Consider the following 9,387-nt stretch of genomic DNA (forward strand, 5'->3'; position numbering starts at 1 on the left):
GCGTTGCACGGGAGAATGTGAAAAGTGTTCATATGTAGTAAAAACCTGAGAAATCCGTCCGTTTTCGTCATTTGTTATCGAATCGACTTAAAGCCAGATCGTCACATTGGCCGCACTTCAGTCTGAAACGGTTACATTTATCGTCTGCAAAGCTATGTCGCGTGCTGCGGTATGCGGAGACACTAAAAGCACCATAGTAGAACATAGATTAAGCTTCTAAGTTGATGAAATAGCCAGTAAGAAGTAGTACAATTCAAGTTTTAGCTATCGATTATTGACTTTTTAGCCGGCTTCGGTGCCTTGGACATGACCTAGGACCTTAACATTTTGCATGAAAGGAGGACTAGCAGCCGCGTTGCACGGGAGACTGTGGAAAGTGTTCATTTGTAGTAAAAACCTGAGAAATGCGTCCGTTTTCGTCATTTGTTTTCTACCCGACTTAAAGCCAGATCGTCACATTGGCCGCGCTTTGCTGTGAAACTGTTACATTTATCGTCTGCAAAGCTATGTCGCGTACTGTGGCACTACGAGACACAACAAGCACCATAGTAGAACACAGAAGAAGCTTCTAAGTTGATGTAATAGCCAGTAAGAAACAGTACAATTCAAGTTTTAGCTATCGATTACTGATTTTTTACCTTTCTTTGGTGCCATGGACATGTGCTAGGAACTTAAGATTTTGCATGAGAGGAGGACTAGCAGCCGCGTTGCACGGGAGAATGTGAAAAGTGCTCATATGTAGTAAAAACCTGAGAAATCCGCCCGTGTTCGTCATTTGTTATCGAATCGACTTAAAGCCAGATCGTCACATTTGCCGCTCTTTGCTCTGAAACTGTTACATTAATCGTCTGCAAAGCTATGTCGCGTACTGTGGCATTAGGAGACACTTAAAGCACAATAGAAAAACACAGATGAAGCTTCTATGTTGATGTAATAGCCAGTAAGAAGAGTACAATTCAAGTTGTAGGTATCGATTACTGACTTTTTAGCTGGCTTTTGTACCTTGGACATGAGCTAGGAACTTAACATTTTGCATGAAAGGAGGACCAGCAGCCGAGTTGCACGGGAGAATGTGAAAAGTGTTCATATGCAGTAAAAACCTGAGAAAACCGTCCGTTTTCGTCATTTGTTATTGAACCGACTTAAAGCCAGATCGCCACATTGGCCGCTCTTTGCTCTGAAACTGTTACATTTATCGTCTGCAAAGCTATGTCGCGTACTGTGGCATTAGGAGACACTAAAAGCGCAATAAAAGCACAATAGTAGAACACAGATGAAGCTTCTATGTTGATGTAATAGCCAGTAAGAAGAGTACAATTCAAGTTGTAGGTATCGATTATTGACTTTTTAGCTGGCTTTGGTGCCTTGGACATGAGCTAGGACCTTAACATTTTGCATGAAAGGAGGACCAGCAGCCGAGTTTTACGGGAGAATGTGAAAAGTGTTCATATGTAGTAAAAATCTGAGAAATCCGTCCGTTTTCGTCATTTGTTATCGAATCGACTTAAATCCAGATCGTCACATAGGCCGCTCTTCTCTCTGAAACGGTTTTACTTATCGTCTGCAAAGCTATGTCGCGTGCTGCGGTATGCGCAGGCACTAAAAGCACCATAGTAGAACACAGATGATGCTTCTAAGTTTATTGTAATAGACAGTAAGAAGTGATACAATTCAAGTTGTAGGTATCTATTCTTGATATTTTAGCTGGTTTTGGTGCCTATGACGTGAGCCAAGACCTTAGGATTCTGCATGAAAGGAGGACTAGCAGCCGAATGGCATGGGAGAATGTGAAAAGTGTTCATAAGTAGTAAAAACCTGAGAAATTCGTCCGTTTTCGTCTTTTGTTATCGAATCGACTTAAAGCCAGATCGTCACATTGGCAGCTTTTCTCTCTGAAACGGTTTTACTTATCGTCTGCAAAGCTATGCCGCGTGCGGCGGTATGCGCAGACACTAAAAGCACCATAGTAGAAAACAGATGAAGCTTCTAAGTTGATGTAATAGCCAGTAAGAAGTAGTACAATTCAAGTTTTATTTATCGATTATTGTCTTTTTAGCTGGCTTTATTGCCTTGGCCATGAGCTAGGACCTTAAGAATCTGCATGAAAGGAGGACTAGCAGCCGAGTTGCACAGGAGAATATGAAAAAAGTTTATATGTAGTAAAAACCTGAGAAATCCGTCCGTTTTCGTCATTTGTTATCGAATCGACTTAAAGCAAGGTCGTCACATTGGATGCTCGTCTCTCTGAAACGATTGTACTTATCGTCTGAAAAGCTATGTCGCTTGCTGCGGTATGTGGAGACACTAAAAGCACCATAGTAGAACACAGATGAAGCTTCTAAGTTGTTGTTATAGCCAGTAAGAAGTAGTAGAATTTAAGTTTTAGGTATCGATTATTGACTTTTTAGCTGGCTTTGGTGCCTTGGACATGAGCTAGGACCATAGGATTCTGCATGAAAGGAGGACTAGTAGCCGAGTTGCACGGGAGTATGTGAATAGTGTTCATATGTAGTAAAAACCTGAGAAATCCGTCGGTTTTCGTCATTTGTTATCGAATGGACTTATAGCCAGATCGTCATATTGGCAGCTGTTCTCTCTCAAACGGTTTTACTTATCGTCTGCTAAGCTATGTCGCTTGCTGCGGTATCCGCAGACACTGAAAGCACCATAGTAGAACACAGATGAAGCTTCTAAGTTGATGTAATAGTCAGTAAGAAGTAGTACAATTCAAGTTTTAGTTATGGATTATTGACTTTTTAGCTGGCTTTGGTGCCTTGGACATGAGCTGGGAACTTAAGATTCAGCATGAAAGGAGGACTAGCAGCCGAGTTGCACGGGAGAATGTTAAAACTGTTCATATGTAGTAAAAACCTGAGAAATCCGTCCGTGTTCGTCATTTGTTATCGAATCGACTTAAAGCCAGATCGTCACATGGGACGCTCTTCCCACTGAAACGTTTGTACTTATCGTCTCCAAAGCTATTTTGCGTGCTGCGGTATGCGGAGACACTAAAAGCACCATAGTAGAACACAGATGAAGCTCCTAAGTTGATGTAATAGCCAGTAAGAAGTAGTACAAATGAAGTGTTAGTTATGGATTATTGACATTTTACCCATGTTTGGTGCCTTGGACATGAGCTAGGAACTTAAGATTTTGCATGAAAGGAGGACTAGCAGCCGGGTTGCACTGGAGAATGTGAAAAGTGTTCATATGTAGTATAAACCTGAGAAATCCGTCCGTTTTCGTCATTTGTTATCGTATCGACTTAAAGCCAGATTGTCACATTAGCCGCTCTTCTGTTCGAAACGGTTACATTTATCGTCTGCAAAGCTATGTCGAGTGCTGCGGTATGCGGAGACACTAAAAGCACCATAGTAGAACACAGATGAAGCTTCTAAGTTGATGTAATAGCCAGTAAGAAGTAGTACAAATCCAGTTTTAGTTATCGATTATTGACTTTTTAACCTTCTTTGGTGCCCTGGACATGAGGTAGGACATTAAGATTTTGCATGAAAGGAGGATTAGAAGCCGCGTTGCACGGGAGACTGTGGAAAGTGTTCATTTGTAGAAAAAACCTGAGAAATGCGTCCGTTTTCGTCATTTGTTAGTGAATTGACTTAAAGCCAGATCGTCACACTGGCCGCTCTTTGCTCTGAAACTGTTACATTTATCTTCTGCAAAGCTATTTCGCGTACTGTGGCATTAGGAGACACTAAAAGCACCATAGTAGAACACAGATGAAGCTTCTAAATTGCTGTAATAGCCAGTAAGAAGTAGTATAATTCAAGTTTTAGGTATCGATAAATGACTTTTTAGCTGGCTTTGGTGCCTTGGACATGAGCTAGGACCTTAAGATTCTGCATGAAAGGAGGACAAGCAGCCGAGTTGCATGGGAGAATGTGAAAAGTGTTCATATGTAGTAAAAACCTGAGAAATCCGTCCGTTTTCGTCATTTGTTATCGAATCGACTTAAAGCCAGATCGTCACTTTGGCCGCTCTTCTCTCTGAAACGGTTGTACTTATCATCTGCAAAGCTATGTCGCGTGCTGCGGTGTGCGCAGACACTAAAAGCACCATAGTAGAACACAGATGAAGCTTCTAAGTTTATTGTAATAGCCAGTAAGAAGTAGTACAATTCAAGTTTTAGGTATCGATTATTGATATTTTAGCTGGTTTTGGTGCCTTGGACATGAGATAGGACCTTTAGATTCTGCATGAAAGGAGGACTAGCAGCCGAGTTGCATGGGAGAATGTGAAAAGTGTTCATATGTAGGAAAAACCTGACAAATCCGTCCGTTTTCGTCATTTGTTATCGAATCGACTTAAAGCCAGATCGTCACATTGGCCGCTCTTCTCTCTGAAACGGTTTTACATAACGTCTGCAAAGCTATGTCGCGTGCTGCGGTATGCGCAGACACTAAAAGCACCATAGTAGAACACAGATGAAGCTTCTAAGTTGTTGTTACAGCCAGTAAGAAGCAGTACAATTTAAGTTTTAGGTATCGATTATTGACTTTTTAGCTGGCTTTGGTACATTGGACATGATCTTGGTTCTTAAGATACTGCGTTTAATGAGGACCAGCAGCCGAGTTGCACGGGAGAATTTGAAAAGTGTTCATATGTAGTAAAAACCTGAGAAATCCGCCCATTTTCGTCATTTGTTATCGAATCGACTTATAGCCAGATCGTCACATTGGCCGCTCTTCTCTCTGAAACGGTTTTACTTATCGTCTGTAAAGCTATGTCGCGTGCTGCGGTATGCGCAGACACAAAAGCACCATAGTAGAACACAGATGAAGCTTCTAAGTTGATGCAATAGCCAGTAAGAAGTAGTACAATTCAAGTTTTAGGTATCGATTATTGACTATTTAGCTGGCTTTGGTGCCTTGGACATGAGCTAGGACCTTAAGAATCTGCATGAAAGGAGGACTAGCAACCGAGTTGCATGGGAGAATATGAAAAGTGTTTATATGTAGTAAAAACCTGAAAAATCCGTCCCTTTTCGTCATTTTTTATCGAATCGACTTAAAGCCAGGTCGTCACATTGGCCGCTCTTCTCTCTGAAACGGTTGTACTTATCGTCTGCAAAGCTATGTCGCTTGCTGTTGTATGCGGAGACACTAAAAGCACCATAGTAGAACACAGATGAAGCTTCTAAGTTGATGTAATAGCCAGTAAGAAGTAGTACAATTCAAGTTTTAGGAATCGATTATTGACTTTTTAGTTGGCTTTGGTGCCTAGGACATGAGCTAGGACCTTAAGAATGTGCATGAAAGGAGGACTAGCAGCCGAGTTGCATGGGAGAATGTGAAAAGTGTTCATATGTAGTAAAAACCTGGGAAATCCGTCTTTTTTCGTCATTTGTTATCGAATCGACTTAAAGCCAGATCGTCACATTGGCCGCTCTTCTCTCTGAAACGGTTGTACTTATCGTCTGCAAAGCTACGTCGCGTGCTGCGGTATGCGGAGACATTAAAAGCACCATAGTAGAACACAGATGAAGCTTCTAAGTTGATATAATAGCCAGTAAGAAGTAGTACAATTCAAGTTTTAGTTATGGATTATTGACTTTTTAGCTGGCTTTGGTGCCTTGGACATGAACTAGGAACTTAAGATTCTGCATGAAAGGAGGACTAGCAGCCGAGTTGCATGGGAGAATGTGAAAAGTGTTCATATGTAGTAAAAACCTGGGAAATCCGTCTTTTTTCGTCATTTGTTATCGAATCGACTTAAAGCCAGATCGTCACATTGGCCGCTCTTCTCTCTGAAACGGTTGTACTTATCGTCTGCAAAGCTACGTCGCGTGCTGCGGTATGCGGAGACATTAAAAGCACCATAGTAGAACACAGATGAAGCTTCTAAGTTGATGTAATAGACAGTAAGAAGTAGTACAATTCAAGTTTTAGTTATGGATTATTGACTTTTTACCCTTCTTTGGTGCCTTGGACATGAGCTAGGTACTTAAGATTTTGCATGAATGGAGGACTAGCAGCCGAGTTGCACGGGACAATGTGAAAAGTGTTCATATGTTGTAAATACCTGAGAAATCCGCCCGTTTTCGTCACTTGTTATGTAATCGACTTAAAGCCAGATCGTCATATTGGCCGCTCTTCTCTCTAAAACGTTTGTACTTACCGTCTGCAAAGTTATGTTGCGTGCTACTGTATGTGGAGACACTAAAAGCACCATAGTAGAACACAGATGAAACTTCTAAGTGTATGTAATAACCAGTAAGAAGTAGTACAATTCAAGTTTTAGGTATCGATTATTGACCTTTTAGCTGGCTTTGGTGCCTTGGACATGAGCTTGGTTCTTAAGATTTTGCGTTTAATGAGGACTAGAAGCCGAGTTGCACGGGAGAATTTGAAAAGTGTTCATATGTAATAAAAACCTGAGAAATCCGCCCGTTTTCGTCATTTGTTATCGAATCGACTTAAAGCCAGATAATCACATTGGCCGCTCTTCTCCCTGAAACGGTTGTACTTATCGTCTGCAAAGCTATGTCGCGTGCTGCGGTATGCGAGGCACTAAAAGCACCATGGTAGAACACAGATGAAGCTTCTAAATTGATGTAATAGACAGTAAGAAGTAGTACAATTCAAGTTTTAGTTATGGATTATTGACTTTTTAACCATCTTTGGTGCCCTGGACATGAGCTAGGAACTTAAGATTCTGCATGAGAGGAGGACCAGCAGCCTAGTTGCACGGGAGAATGTGAAAAGTGTCCATATGTAGTAAAAACCTGAGAAATACGTCCGATTTCGTCATTTGTTATCGAATCGACTTAAAGCCAGATCGTCACATTGGCCGCTCTTCTCTCTGAAACGGTTTTACTTATCGTCTGCAAAGCTATTTCGCGTGCTGCCGTATGCGCAGACACCAAAAGCACCATAGTAGAACACAGATGAAGCTTCTAAGTTGCTGTAATAGCCAGTAAGAAGTAGTACAATTCAAGTTTTAGGTATCGATAAATGACTTTTTAGCTGGCTTTGGTGCCTTGGACATGAGCTAGGAGCTTAAGATTCTGCATGAAAGGAGGACAAGCAGCCGAGTTGCATGGGAGAATGTGAAAAGTGTTCATATGTAGTAAAAACCTGAGAAATCCGTCCGTTTTCGTCATTTGTTATCGAATCTACTTAAAGCCAGATCGTCACATTGGACGCTCTTCTCTCTGAAACGGTTCTACTTATCATCTGCAAAGCTATGTCGCGTGCTGCGGTGTGCGCAGACATTAAAAGCACCATAGTAAAACACAGATGAAGGTTCTAAGTTTATTGTAATAGCCAGTAACAAGTTGTACAATTCAAGTTTTAGGTATCGATTATTGATATTTTAGCTGGTTTTGGTGCCTTGGACATGAGTTAGGACCTTAAGATTCTGCATGAAAGGAGGACTAGCAGCCGAGTTGCATGGGAGAATGTTAAAAGGGTTCATATGTAGTAAAAACCTGAGAAATCCGTCCGTTTTCGTCATTTGTTATCGAATCGACTTAAAGCCAGATCGTCACATTGGCCGCTCTTTTCTCTGAAACGGTTTTACATATCGTCTGCAAAGCTATGTCGCGTGCTGCGGTATGCGCAGACACTAAAGCACCATAGTAGAACACAGATGAAGCTTCTAAGTTGATGTAATAGCCAGTAAGAAGTACTACAATTCAAGTTTTAAGTATCGATAATTGACTTTTTAGCTGGCTTTGGTGCCTTGGACATGAGCTAGGACCTTAAGAATCTGCATGAAAGGAGGACTAGCAGCCGAGTTGCACAGGAGAATATGAAAAGTGTTCATATGTAGTAAAAACCTGAGAAATCCGTCCGTTTTCGTCATTTGTTATTGAATCGACTTAAAGGCAGGTTGACCCACTGGCCGCTCTTCTGTCTGAAACGGTTGTACTTATCGTCTGCAATGCTATGTCGCTTGCTGCGGTATGTGGAGACACTAAAAGCACCATAGTAGAACACAGATGAAGCTTCTAAGTTGTTGTTATAGTCAGTAAGAAGTAGTACAATTTAAGTTTTAGGTATCGATTATTGACTTTTTAGCTGGCTTTGGTGCATTGGACATGAGCTAGGACCTTAAGATTGTGCATGAAAGGAGGACTAGCAGCCGAGTTGAATGGGAGAATGTGAAAAGTGTTCATATGTAGAAAAAAACCTGTGAAATCCGTCCTTTTTCGTCATTTGTTATCGAATCGACTTAAAGCCAGATCGTCACATTGGCCGCTCTTCTCTCTGAAACGGTTGTACTTATCGTCTGCAAAGCTATGTCGCGTGCTGCGGTATGCGGAGACACTGAAAGCACCATAGTAGAACACAGATGAAGCTTCTAAGTTGATGTAATAGCGAGTAAGAAGTAGTCCAATTCAAGTTTTAGGTATCGATTATTGACTTTTTAGCTGGCTTTGGTGCCTTGGACATGAGCTTGGTTCTTAAGATTCTGCGTTTAATGAGGACTAGCAGCCGAGTTGCACGGGACAATGTGAAAAGTGTTCATATGTAGTAAAAATCTGAGAAATGCGTCCGTCTTCGTCATTTGTTATTGAACCGACTTAAAGCCAGATCGTCACATTGGCCGCTCTTTGCTCTGAAACTGTTACATTTATCGTCTGCAAAGCTATGTCGCGTACTGTGGCATTAGGAGACACTAAAAGCACCATAGTAGAACACAGAAGAAGCTTCTAAGTTGATGTAATAGCCAGTAAGAAACAGTACAATTCAAGTTTTACGTATCGATTACTGATATTTTACCCTTCTTTGATGCCTTCGACATGTCCTAGAAACTTAAGATTTTGCATGAGAGGAGGACTAGCAGCCGCGTAGCACGGGAGAATGTGAAAAGTGTTCATATGTAGTAAAAATCTGAGAAATCCGCCCGTTTTCGTCATTTGTCATCGAATCGACTTAAAGCCAGATCGTCACATTGGCCGCTCTTCTCTCTGAAACTGTTACATTAATCGTCTGCAAAGCTATGTCGCGTACTGTGGCATTAGGTGACACTAAAAGCACAATAGTAGAACACAGATGAAGCGTCTATGTTGATGTAATAGCCAGTAAGAAGAGTACGATTCAAGTTGTAGGTATCGATTATTGACTTTTTAGCTGGCTTTGGTGCCTTGGAAATGAGCTAGGACCTTAACATTTTGCATGAAAGGAGGACAACCAGCCGAGTTGCACGGGAGAATGTGAAAAGTGTTCATATGCAGTAAAAACCTGAGAAATCCGTCCGTTTTCGTCATTTTTTATTGAACCGACTTAAAGCCAGATCGTCACATTGGCCGCTCTTCTCTCTGAAACGGTTTCCCTTATCGTCTGCAAAGCTATGTCGCTTGCTGCGGTATGCGCAGGCACTAAAAGCACCATAGCAGAACACTGATGAAGCTTCTAAGTTGCT

Source organism: Schistocerca gregaria, unplaced genomic scaffold, assembly GCF_023897955.1.
Source record: "Schistocerca gregaria isolate iqSchGreg1 unplaced genomic scaffold, iqSchGreg1.2 ptg000043l, whole genome shotgun sequence".
In the NCBI taxonomy this organism is placed as follows: Eukaryota; Metazoa; Arthropoda; class Insecta; order Orthoptera; family Acrididae; genus Schistocerca; species Schistocerca gregaria.